The 13567-nt window shown below is 45.0% G+C and overlaps 1 protein-coding gene and 1 long non-coding RNA gene across 3 annotated transcripts in view; one reads left to right on the top strand and one right to left on the bottom strand.

Moving 5' to 3' along the window:
• Positions 1-5587: 5587 nt before the first annotated feature.
• Positions 5588-10772, bottom strand: LOC126934227 (uncharacterized). Its single transcript, XR_007718882.1, has 2 exons — positions 10542-10772; positions 5588-10246 (listed from the first exon to the last, which is right to left on the bottom strand). It is a non-coding gene; the product is annotated as an uncharacterized LOC126934227 (long non-coding RNA).
• A 222-nt stretch (positions 10773-10994) lies between these two features.
• The window catches only part of CEP68 (centrosomal protein 68), a 28065-nt gene continuing 25492 nt past the window's right edge, over positions 10995-13567 (top strand). The window contains exon 1 of one of the 2 annotated variants that reach the window (XM_050754818.1): positions 10995-11142. The gene's annotated coding sequence lies outside the window, so the exon portion shown is untranslated. Of the gene's footprint in view, positions 11147-13567 lie in introns of both variants that reach the window. The other variant, XM_050754817.1, reaches the window with a different exon arrangement.

Below are 13567 nucleotides of genomic sequence, written 5' to 3'. Positions count from 1 at the left end.
TTGATTGTAATAAATGTAATTTATCTAATCTATGTTCTAATTAATTGTCACCCATCAAAATATTGACTTAAATCCTGCAGCTATTTGATCTTGGGCTTTAAATTCATCTGGTACTCCTCATGGAGCTCTAATAGCGTTTATATAAACATGGGGGTCAAAGGACCCATGTGAGGCACTTCTTTTTTTTAACGCTTTTCTTTTTTTTTTTCTCTGTGTTGACAGAATGCTAGGGTAAAAGGGATGACCAATTGGACTAGGGCACAAGTGCTGCTCTAATTACTTGGCAGAGCAGAGTACCCAGCAATAGTCCCATGCAATACCACCACACATCTGCTTGGAGATGAACCAGGGCAGACTGATTGGTAAGCTCTTCAAAAGGCTTGGTTTCACTGCACCCTGTTAAGTCTTCAAGGAATGCTAACTCTCCCCCGCTCCCACCCCGCCACCCGCCCCTTGGCAGTGAAAGGCACAAGGTGAAGGTGAAGTTAACATCAGGGGCCGCATGGCCCTTGGGGGCTGACTCACAGGGCTCTTAACCTCAGGGAACAGCAGTGAAAGAGTCTTGCATGACTCATCGCCCCAGGCTGTAGGGTTCTGGAAGAAGAGAGCTACCGTACAGTTCATGCTCGGTCCACGAGAGGACCACCCAACTGGAAAGGGGACAATCTGGGTCTCTGGTCTGCCTGTCGCACAAGCCTAACATCGCTTTGTTTAATGTGTGAACAGAATATTTAATCCATTCCAGCCAAGCATTTGCGTCCTGATACCATTTCAATTGCTATAGTTTGTTCTAAATATTTAACCTCTACAACAACTACTTTGGTTTTATCATTGGGTAGATAACATGAAAAGGTTTGGTTAGCAGAGAAGTTAGGAGAGGGAGAAGGGGGTGCAGGAGGTGGCGAGGCAATGAACAGCATTTCAAAGCATCCTGAGACTTCTGCTCCTATGCCATGGAACTCTGGGGAGCAGAGATGGTAATCTGTCTCAATTACATTGGTCTACCTGACAATGGGCAGGGGTAACTCCTTCAGTCAAATGAATATATGGTTTTAAGAAACTGCAAGTACTAGTTGGGGCAGCCCATCCTTGTTCTTTAATATTTTATACAGTATTGGACCGACTTTGGCAGAGAAGATCTGCTCTAGAAGGACAAGATTTCCAGTTTACACTGGAATCTTCGTCAAACTCTTCTCAAATTAATTTATCCCAGTTAACAGATTTTTAGTCTGAAAAGAGCTAGGAAGGATAAAGCTACTTTTCTGAAGTGGAGAGTTGCCTCTGACTTGGCAAGTCTCCACAGGGTATAACAAGGCAAGCATCAAATGTAATAGTTTGAGGCGAAATCGACTTGGTTACATTAATAACTAGGTGGTCAGCAATACAGTGAGAAAAGAGGAAGGAGTAATCAAATAGATAAAAGAGAGTTAAATTTTTCTCAGCTTTAGTTTGGTAGGGTTTTCCCCCGGGACCATGGCCCATGACTCTGGAGGGAGTGGCACTTTCCTGACTCTGGTGTGATGGCTCCATTCTTTTTCTGCTGCCCAGACTGCAGTTTCAGTAGTTAGGAGCACTAGGTAAGGTCCTTCCCAGGCCGGTTCGAGTTTTTACTTCTCTCCAACTCGAGTGCTATTTCTTTGCAGCATTGGGGAACAAGCATTTCTAACACTGCCCCCTTATAAAAGCCTCAAAATGCCTGTACAAGTCCATGACTTAGGGGACTTAGGGGCTCCTTTGTGGAAGTTGCTCTGTTTGTTACCACCCTGCAGACAAATAAATGGATTGGATGGAGACTGGTCCCAAGGGCATCTAAGCTATTGGTCAATCCAGACCTTCTGAAGTAGCCTGGAGTGAAAATCCAGATCAACAAGAACACCCTCTGTTAAACAGTGACCAGCCAAGCCATCAGATCATCTCTCTTGGGGCTTTAAAGAGACACAGACAGAGGGGGTTGTTACTGGCAGGAGAGTAAAAACGGAAACAGAAAGAGTCAGTAGCTGAGCTACCCTAATGAGCCTCCAAGCATGTAAACTAGATCATCAGGAACTCTGCTGATATGATTCTCTCCTACAGCAGGGGAGCACTCTGGGCAGTTGGGAGTAGAGGAGTAGAAGAAAGTATAGCAGATGTTTCTCTTCTTTTCACTTTCTCCTCCCTCTTTTCCTTCTTTTTCTTTTCTTATCCATCCCTGCCCCTTTTTGTTTTTGTTTTTTCCATCTACTCAGTGTCTGAATACTTCCCTATTTGAGAGACAGGGCCACAATTCTCACTATGGAAGCTGTGAGGGTCAGGTACTTTCTGACCTCACACCTTGGAAGCTGGAGCTTGGGTACATGATCCTGCTAGTGAACCAGAGACTCAGGGTCAGTTGAGAAATAACTTACTGCTGCAGCATCAAATGTTAGCCTGACAGCATGTGGTATGCAGTGGCTATGGTGCCAACAGCAGTGTGTTCACCTGTCAGCACATAAAACTGCACATCTACAGAAAAGTCGAAAGATTACAATGGATATACCCTTTACCTAGTGAATTAGTTATCTGTTGCTGCAAAACAAATTACTCTAAAACATAGCTTCATGGGAAGAAACATTTATCACACCACAGCTGCCATGGGTCAGGAGTGCAGGCACTGCTTACCTGGCTCCTCTGGCTTGGGGTCTGTCACAAGGCTACAAATCAAAGTGTCAAATGGGCTGCAGTCTCACATGAAGGCTTCACTGGGGAAGGACCTGCTTCCAAGCTCATTCATATGGTTGTCAGCAGGTTTCAGTTCCTCACAGGCTGTTGGACTGAGGGTCTCAGTTCTTCACTGGCTGTTTTCTGGAGGCCTCCCTCAGTTGCTCACATGTGAGCCTCTTCCCCATGAGGCAGCTCACAACATGGCAGCCCATTTCCATCTGAGCAACTGAAGGAGAGAGAATTCAATTATGGAAGGAACCTCCCACATGCTATTTGCTAGAAGCTAGTCTCTAAATCCAGCCCCTACTCAAGGGAAAGGGATTACACAAGGTGTAATTCCAGGAGGGAAGGTCAGAATTCACCAAGTGCCACCTTAGAGTCTGTCAACCACAGATTCATCAATTACTAACATTTTATCACATTTGCATGTGCTCCCCTTTAGACAGATAGCTACAAATACAGATATACAGTTTTGTTTGTTAAACAACCAAAATTAAGTTAAAGATTGATATGGCTTGGCTGCGTCCCCACTCAAATCTCATCTTGAATTCCCACATGTTGTGGGAAGAACCTGGTGGGAGGTAATTGAATCATGGGGGCAGGTTTTTCCCATGCTGTTCTTGTGGTAGTGAATACGTCTCACAAGATCTGATGTTTTTAAAGAGGGGAGTTTCCCTGCACAAGTTCTCTCCTCTTGTCTGCCGCCATGTGAGACATGCCTTTCACCTTTCACCATGATCGTGAGGCCTCCCCAGCCATGTGGAACTGTAAGTCCATTAAACTTCTTTCTTTTGTAAATTGCCCATTCTTAGGTATGTCTTTATCAGCAGTGTGAAAACAGACTAATATAAAGACATTATAACAGTTCCCCTCTAATTACTTCAGCATGTATCTCCTAAGAATAAAAACATTTTTCTACGTAACCACAATGCCATCACCTCCCCCCAAATTTAACAATTGTGCTATATCATCATCTAATATCAGCCCAAATTCAACTCTCTCCAATTATTCCGCAAATACCTTTTATAGCTCTTTTTTTCCTGCTCCAGTATCCACTCAAGTTTCCTGTATTGTTTTTGGTTATTGTCTATTTAGTCTCTTTTAATCTAGAACCATTCTTTCCAATACATTTATTTCTGGGTATTGTTTTTCATACTGTTGACATTTTTGAAGAGTTCAGGCCAACTGTTTTGTGTAACTGTTGCCCACACAACAGGTGGGCTAGGTCACTTGGTAAGTGACAACCCAATGGCCACAACCAAGCAGGATTTAACAAGGAGATTTTATTACTTACAACTAGTAAAGAGAACAATGGGTATAGATAGCTCCCAAAGCAATGCCTTCCTGAGCTCCGGGCTGTGTCAGATTTTATAAGCATAGGGTAATGAGGCATGATCTGACTGGATCTTGCAATGAGGTAATGCCAAGAGGCATGATCTCACTGGATCCTGCTAAGGAGTGATGCCAGAGCTCAATCTGATTGCATCATAGATCCAGCCATGCAGTGTCAGCTTCCTAATTCAGTCCCTGCTCCTCTGAGCACTTAGGTTCCGCCCTGTGGCTACACACTTGGTTAATCTGGGCCTGCTCAGGTTACATGACCTGAGGCTCCATTAGCAACTGAAAAACAACTCATAACTTTGTTACATAAAAGTTGAACCAAATTGGTCTGGTGCAGCTACATAATATCCCATATTCTGGAGATGATTACTTCCTAATGGTGTTCATCTTATACCAGTATCTACTGTATTTCCTGTAAGCAGGAAGTTAGGTTAAATATTTTTGGAAAGAATTCTACTTAGGAGGCACATATCTAGTAGTCCCATTATTGGTGATGTTTGATCACTTGGTTATGGTGGTAACTGCTCAGTCTTTCCATTATAAATGCATAATTTCTCTTTTGTAATTAGTAAATAATCAGTGGGGCAATACTTGGGAGTCTGTGTGAATACCTTGTTCCCAGAAACTTTTTTCCCAATAGTTTTAGCATCCATTAGTAATCCTTATCTTGGTTAATTATTACATTTGAGTTTCCAAAAGGGTAATTGTCTAATCTAACATTCCTCTTACATCTATCACTCTGTAAAGACGAGCTTTTCTTTTTCTCTCTCTGTTTTCTTATGTTTTGTTTGAGATTGACTATGGACCATGATTTTCAAAAAATTATTATATTATAATCAATTATAATTATAGATTATAAATATTTATTTTACATTAACATTTAATACATTATATATTTATATATGTTAAACATTACGTAGTACTATATATTAATACTTATTAATAGATTATATAAACATTTTAAATATAATCATATATTAAGCATATATACTTAACTATATACCTACTAATTATATTGAAGTTAATTATACATTTCAGTATATAATTATTTTAAATATAAATACAATTATACTTAAAATATAATTAAATAATAATTAACATTAATTTTTATTTGCAGATTGTCCCAAATTCGGCCAATGAAAAAGTCCTTCAAGGCCGGATGTGGTAGCTCATGCCTGTAATCCCAGCATTTTGGGAGGCTGAGGCAGGTGGATCACTTGAGGTCAGGAGTTTGAGACCAGCCTGGTCAACATGGTAAAACCCTGTCTCTACTGAAAGAAAAAAAAAAAAATTAGCCGGGTGTGGGGGCAAGCACCTATAATTCAGCAGGCTGAGGCAGGAGAATCACTTGAACCAGGGAGGCAGAGGTTGCAGTCAGGTGAGATCGTACCACTGCACTCCAGCCTGGGAGAAAGAGCAAGACTCTGTCTCAAAAAAAAGAAAAGAAAAAAAAAAAAAAAAAGAAAAAGTCCTTCAAGTTGACCCCTATATCTTTTTTTTAAAAAACAGCTTTATTGAGATATAACTTCCCTACTATACAGTTCACCCATTTACAGTACACAGTTCCATGGTTTTAGTTTATTCACAGAGTTGTGCAAGCATCATCACAGTCAAGTTTAGAACCATCAAATTTAGTTCATTACCCCTAAAAGAAACTGTTACCCATTAGTGGTCACTTCCCATTCCCCTGAATTCCTGGAGCCCTAGGTAACTGCTAATCTACCATCTTCATAGATTTACCTATTCTGGATGTGTCACACGAATGGAATCATCTATGTGGTCTTCTGTGACTGGCTTCTTTCACTTGGCATGTTTTCATGGTTCACCCACATTGTATAGCAAGTTTGTCTACATTCTGTAGCATTGATTTTACTGCCGGATAACATTCCATATTATGGATATCCTGTATTTTACTTACCCATTCATCAGTTAATGGGTATTTGGGTTGTTTCCACTTTTTGGCTCTTGTGAATAATGCTGCAATAACCAATCATGTACAAGTTTTTGTATGAACATATGTTTTAATTTATCTTGGATATGTACATAGGAGTGGAACTGCTGGGTCATATGGTAACTTTATGTTTAATTTTTGAGAAACTTCCAGACTGCTTTCCAAAGTGGCTGTATTATTTGACATACTTTTTTTTTTTTTCCTTTCTTTTGAGACAAGGTCTCGCCCTGTTGCTCAGGCTGGAGTGCAGTGGTACGATCACAGCTCACTGCAACCTTGACCTACTGGGCCCTAGCGATCCTACCACGTTAGCCTGGCAGAGTTGGAATTACAGGTATGAGCCACTGTGCCCAGCCTCCATTTGACAGTCTTACCAGCCAAGTATGAGTTCCAATTTCTCCACATCCTCATCAACACGTTGTTACATTTTTTATAGCCATCCTAGTGGCTATAATTGTGGTTTTGATTTGCATTTCACTGAGGCTAATGATACTGAGTCAGTTTTTCTCCAGGTACCTTTGGTCCCAAAAATTCATGTTTTATTTTATATCCAGAAAACTATCTCTAGTTATAGCTTTGTTTCATTGTCATGTTTCTCTTCTTTGGAGACTTCAGTGATGCATATGTTAACTTCTGTCTATCTTCTCTTTTTTTCTGATATTTTTCCTTCTTTTTCAAATTTGTTTTGAGTTCTCTTGGCTGTTTTAAATTTATGAATGTTCTTTCTTGAATTTTTAGGCTAACCTATTTTCCCGTGGACACAATGTAATTTAGTTTCCATATCTCAAGATTATTTTGGCTTTTTCTTCTACTTCTTTCCTGAATTTAGTCAGTTCTCATTTTATAGCTTTCTGCTTTGTGTCCACTTCTATTTTGAGTTTTTTAATGTCTGATTTTTGGTATTCTTTATAGCTGCAGCTGCTTACTAAATGATATTTACTTCATATGAAAAGTATTATGTTAGTTTTCCTCTGCTTTTTGGCTGTTGGATGGAATTGTGGTTGGTGGGAAGAATTTTCATTAGTTGAAACTTTTTTAATTTTGTTCTTATAGTTACTTTATACGGATGTTGGTAGCTCTTCTGTTTAGCTCAAAATAACTTGCATCTGACCAGGTGTAGTGGCTCACACCTGTAATCCCAGCAATTTGGGAGACCAAGGCAGGTGGATCACCTGAGGTCAGGAGTTCAAGACCAGCCTTACCAACATGATGAAACCGTCTCTTCTAAAAACACAAAAATTAGCCAGGCATGGTGGTGGGTGCCTGTAATCCCCGCTACTCGGGAGGATGAGGCAGGAGAATCCCCTGAACCTGGGAGGTGGAGGTTGCAGTAGGCCAAGATCGTGCTACTGCACTCCAGCCCCAGCTGGGTGACAGAGTGAGACACCATCTCAAAAAAACAAAACAAAAACAAAACAACCTTTCAGTATCACTGGGGAAAGGGTTTGTCAAACTCCAAGGCAATTTTCAGTGAATATGATGCTGAGTTTCAGATTTCATGGCAATAGGAATGATGTCAGACTTCACATTCCCCGTGAAGAACCAGACAGCTAGAGCATCACTACGTATTTTTAAAAGATGACTGAGGATGGAGACAAGTGAGTCGGCAGACAGTGGCAACCTCTGGAAGACGGAATCTTCTCTGTTGGTTCCCAGGCTGCTGTTTCGAAAGTCCCAAAACAAGCGACTGGCCTCTCCTGCATTCCCACCGGCTGCACCTTGCTCCTGCCTAGCATGGAATCTGGCTCCCGGCCACCAAGCAAGAAGCCACCAGCTGGCCAAAATTTTTAATTTAAAAAAAAAAAAAAAAATTAGTTCAACTGCCTGCTGGGAGACAAAACTCTGAACCAATGACCAATAGTTTCTTCCACAGCAGAATATCACTGCTGGAAACAACGGGTGTGGCACTTCTCAAATCATACCTGATGATTTATCTTTGCTTTTCCTCAAACCAGCTGGTTTAGATATTTTAGTACAATGCTTTCACCAGAACTACAATAATGGTTCCTATTAACTGGAAACTGAAATTGATGTGGTCTCCTCATGCCACAGGTCACATGCTGTTTGGTGACTGATCTCGACGCTTAGGAGGAAGTGGGGTTGCTGTCACGCCACGGAGGCAAGAGGAGCAATACTAGAACCCAGGAGGTCTCCTGAGGCACCTCATCACTCTCATGCCAGGGCACAAGTTGATGGCAACATACTGCACCACCTACAGACAAACTACAACCTACCTACAGACAACCTCCTCAAGAACAAAAACTTGCTTAACCCAACCAGGCAAAGAATCCTGGCCAGCTGAGGGGTTGCGTGAAGGAAAGAGGGACCTGGAATAGGTAGCAGAGAAGGAAAATTGTAAATGACAATAAAGCTTCATTACCAGTTACAAAAATGAGGATTATAACCTCTAACAGTATTTCCCTTCTTGCTGTATTATATATAAATGAAGAGTTTTTAGCTATTGTCCTTTCCTTTCATTTCCTTTCTCTTCACAATTGTATCTAAAGTCTATCAGTGATGCTTAACTTTACAATTTAGTTTACACATTGCAACGATGGGATGGGATGATGATGAAACTGAAAGGAAGAATGGAACATCACTTAACAGAAGTTGGACTTGGGCCAAATACAATAAACGAGGAGATTTTGAGATGCCCTGCTTTGGGGAAGGGATAAGTAAATTCTGTTGTAGGAGAGATCCTCGCATTTTGTTGGATGGCAGCATTTTCATTTACCTTTGAAAGCACTTCTGTGAACGCTGGGCAGCCTAAGAGACAGCCTATAGTGGAGCAACTTTTGGCAACCCAGCGTCTCATTCTTCTCATTTGAGGGGAGGCCCCCACACACTGAGTCTTGCTATGAGGCTAGGCCTCCCTGACTAGAAGCCACAGGAGAAACCAGAACTCTATTTGCCTATTAGCAATTGGAACGCAGGCACATAACCTAGACTAGGCCTAGTAAATGGTCCTTCCCAAAACTTGAATCTTGAGTGAGAAGAGTTGAAAAATAATTCATGTCACCACCAAAGGAGCTGGCATGCACCTAATCAGAGTACCAAAGCAGGATGGCTTAGCTGGTTCCTAACATTTCCAGACCTGGTTCTCCAGCATTGCTGGTGCAAGGAGTATAACTACAGACAGCTCCAGGCCTATTTTTCCCATGCTCAGAAACACCAGAGGAAAGAGCCTCTTTCTCCCACCCTCATTCTCTAAAATCCCTGACAAGGGCTCAGATCATCTTAGGTTTGGTCATGTGCACATCCCTGGGGAAATTTGAGAACAAGAGGAGGGAGACTATAGTTGGCCAAGCCTGGGCTCCACACCTCCCCTTCTCCACACCCATCCTGCCTCGAGAGGCCAGAGAAGTGTGGTGCTAAAGAACCATCTGATCCAGGGGACTGCAGACAATTCCCCAAAGGAAAGTTTTCCCATCAGGCAAAAACAAAAGCTGCTCACAACACAAAATTACAGAACGTCAGAACCAAAAGGAACCTTGGGAATCCTTCATCCTATCCCCTCTCTTATAGATTGGGAAACCATAAGGATATGTATGCCTGTTTGGACTTTGTACAGTTCTCTGTTCAGCAGGGGTGACTTGGCTGTGGGATTAGGTGACTCCACTGGAGGTCTTCTGTGTATAGAAAAGATCTAGGGTCACAAACACCAATCCCTTCGGGTAGACAGCAAATGTGTGAAGGCTGGCGGTTACTTAATGGACCAGTGGTGTTGGTGGGATTCAAATTCTTATTTAAAAAACAGAAGCAAACAAACAAAGAAAACCTATGTGATGCCCAAATAAAACCATCTGTGGGCTAGATGCTGCTGTTGTCAAAAGTTTGTGACCCGTGGGTTAGACAAAACCTCTGAGCTGTCCTGACAGGTCTGGGAAAACCAAACAAGTCCTTGTCTCCTAAACTACCTGGGACTCAAGAGCTCTGCAGGAAAAAATTTGTACCCTGCACCCAGCTGGGGTTGACATTTACAGACACCTGTTTTATGAATTGAGGAGATATTCAGCAGAAGCCAGATTGTTGAAAGTGCTGCTGAGAGAAAACCATCAGAAGGGAGGACCCCTTCCCCACGCCAGCTAGGTGGTAGTTCCTCTATGCCTCCGGATTCTGCTGAGCAGTAAAAGCTAAAGGGCAGTGTCATTAAGCTCCTAGGGGACGGGATGGAGTGGCTCACGCCTGTAATTCCAGCACTCTGGGAGGCCGAGGCGGGAGGACAGTCTGAGTCCAGTTCAAGCCCAGCCTTGGCAACACAGCAAGATCCCATCTCTGCAAAATAGACAGATAGATAGTTAGAGATATATGAAAGCTCCTAGGTCTCATGCTGGCGGGGGACAGAGTGTGCACCCTGGCCTCCCACAAGCTGCCTCCCACTTCCCTCTGACTCCATCACCAATTTCCCATCAGAGCAGGCAGCTCGGAGTCGCTAAGCAGCTCCCAGTTCATTTTTCACACCCTTCCCATTCTCTGCGAGCCAGAGCTCCACCTCCCCCCGAAGCTGGCCTCAATCACCCGGCCTGGGGAGCTCCCCTCGGCATTGGCTCCCCGCCTCGCCCCACAGCACCTGTTCGGGCCTCGGTCGCGCCGCCGGGTCTCGCAGATGCGAATGTAAACAGAAACACAGCGAAAGGAGGTGGGACCACCTCGTGGCGGCGGCGCGTAGAAACATCAGTACGTCCAGAGCAAAATGAACGAATGTACGCATGACTCCTGGCGCGACCTTCACGCGGGAAAGCGCGTCCCCGGGCACCCACCCCTAAGCGCCCCAGAATGACCCGCCCTTGCACAACCCGGCTCTCAGGCGAAGCTGAGGTCGGAGCTCCAAAAACGAGGGACGACAGCAGCTGAAGAAGTCCCGGCTTCCCATAGGCCAAGACGAAGTAGGGGGCGGGCTCATCTTGCAGAATCGCCCACGTATTGGTCGAGCCCCGGACTGAGGGTTGAGATTGGCTGCGCGACACTGCCGAACGCTCTCCCGCGGAGGGAGAAGGGGCGGGAAGAAGGGTGTGGTCACCGCGTCCGAAGGGCGTGGTTGGCGCTCGGTCCCGCCCTTCGCGTTTCGGGCTGCGGTTGGAGGGCCGCGGTTGCAGTCAGGGCCCCCTAGCTTGGGGCCACCGCATGGGGCTGCTGAGGCCGTTCCGGACGTGCGAAGCGTTCGCGGTACGGTAGGTAGGCAGCGTCCCGCGCTCTGGTGCTGGTGTCCGGGGTGCCCGCGGCACTGGGGGCGGTGGCCGGGGCTAGATCCGCGCGCGCAGCCCGGCCCCCTCCGCCCCTTCCCTTCGGTGCCTGCGGGGCCCTTGCGGTGCGGGCCGTCTGGCCTCGCGTCCCCGCCGGCAAGAGCACAAAGGCTCCCTGGGGGCGGGGGCGCCTCGTGCCTTCGCCTCCATTTTGCGGGCGGAACGGCGTGTGTTGTGGCGGCCGAGGGGTCGGGGCCGAGGCGGGCGGCTGGGCTTGGGAGTGCCCGGGCGCGGCGAGGGAGCGCGCGAGTCCGCGCATCTGGTGGCGGAGCAGCTGCGCTGCTGGTCGGCCTGGGCCCCTGGGGAGGTCACTTTCCCTCAGGCCTCTGCCGAGCGTGGGCTGTTTACCCAGCTACCCAGTCGGGACTAGTGCAGCGCGGGCCTTTCCCTCTCGAAAGATGGAGACCAGTGATGTCTTCTTATCACCGTGGATGCTGCAGCGCCCAGATGCGGAGCGAAAAAATCTAGATGTCTCTTTTTTTTTTGCCTCGGAGAGCTACCCTTTCTAACTGTCATCACTAGAACAGTTCTCAGCAGCCTGGGGACGAATGTCCAAAACCTGTTCCAGCCCTTGATGATTAGTAGTTTGGGTTTAGTGTATTGTTTGTAACAAAAATGAGCGGAAACCTGCCAGGGCAGATTGGACCTCACTGGGAATTCATCAGGACCACGAAGGGAGGTAGCATTTGTAAATAATCTAACAGTCCTCAGATCTAGGGTATGGAGAATGTTGTGTTAAAGTGCGTGACAAAGGGTGTTGGGTCAGTTTGCTTTGGGTTTAGTTGAAAGATCTAGAAGTCACCACTTTTTACTTTGTTCACTCCATTCCCCTTTCCCACCCTCTGTTGAGTCAATTCTGGCCCACTTAGAAAACAAAACAACAACAACAAAAAAAACAAGGAAATCAGTTTAAGCTCTTTTGCAAAGCTTTCGAAGGCACTTACTCATCCTGCGACTGATAACTCCTCCCTGTTCAGGGCTACCTTCTCCGACCTCTATTTTTACACATCACACTGTATTGCGGTTTCCCCAGCCCCTAGCACAATGCTTGGAACATAAAAGGCACTCAATGATGGAAGGAAGCCAAAAGGGAACAAAGTTAGCATGGGTAGCCCAAAGGTGACACAACAGAAATATTTATTTAACTTCTTGAGCCAGTTATTCTTACAGGTTAGGAAGGCAGCTAAGCTCAGGCTTTCTAAGTCAAACAGACTTTAGCTCTGCCATGTTACTAACTCTGATTAAGTTTGTTTGTTTGTTTGTTTGTTTGTTTGTTTTAATGGTGATGGGGTTCTTGCCATGTTGTCCAGGCTGGTCTTAAACTCCTAGGCTCAAGCAATCCTCCTGCCTCTGCCTCCCAGAGTGCTGGGATTACAGGCATGTCATTAAGTTATTTAACTTCTCTGTGTCTTGGTTTCCTCATCCTGAAAATGGGAATAGTAATAGTACCTATGTGATGGGTTATGAGGATTAAATAAGATATTAATGTAAAGTGCCTACCATAGTTCCTGGCACAAAGAAAATGATCTGTAGCTGTTAGCTGTTAGCAGTTGTTAGGAGAAAAATAAATGGATACTTGAATACACTCACTAATAAGAAATATCTGTATAGTACTTGACCTTTCAGGATCTCTCTGCTTTTTGGTCTTTATCCGATCCCTTTTTTTGAGACAGGGTCTGACTCCATCACCCAGGCTGGAGTGCAGTGTCATGATCTCAACTCACTGTGACCTCAGCCTCCTGGAGTCAAGAGTCCCTCTCACCTCAGCCTCCCAAGTAGCTGGGATCACAGATGCACATCACCACGCCCAGCTAATTTTCTATTTTGTTGTAGAGATGATGTCTCTCTATATTGCCCAGGCTGGTTTGAACTCCTGGGCTCAAGCGATTACAGGCATGAGCCACGGTGCCTGGCCCGTTATCTGATGGCGGATTTTTTTCTTTTTTTGAGAGGGAGTTTCACTCTTCTTGGCCAGGCTGGAGTGCGGTGGCACAATCTCAGCTCACTGCAACCTCCTCCTCCCGAGTTCGAGCAGTTCTCCTGCCTCAGCCTGCCAAGTAGCTGGGGTTACAGGCGCCCACCACCATGTCCCGCTAATTTTTGTATTTTTTGTAGAGACAGGGTTTCGCCATGTTGACCAGCCTGGTCTTGAACCCCTGACCTCAGGTGATCCGCCCACTTCAGCCGCCCAAAGTGCTGGAATTACAGGCATGAGCCACCGTGCCCAGCCTGATGGCTGATTTTTAAACATCTCTTTAGCCTTTGCTGATTCTCTTTCCACAGTGAAAGTATTCCATAGAATATTATCTGTTTATGTGTCTGGAGTCTCACCACCAGCTAAAGATTGATTCGG

The sequence above is a fragment of the Macaca thibetana genome, chromosome 13 (assembly GCF_024542745.1).
Source record: "Macaca thibetana thibetana isolate TM-01 chromosome 13, ASM2454274v1, whole genome shotgun sequence".
Classification (NCBI taxonomy): domain Eukaryota; kingdom Metazoa; phylum Chordata; class Mammalia; order Primates; family Cercopithecidae; genus Macaca; species Macaca thibetana.
Note: the sequence above shows the minus strand (reverse complement) of the source record. Positions and strands in the feature narration are given on the sequence as shown.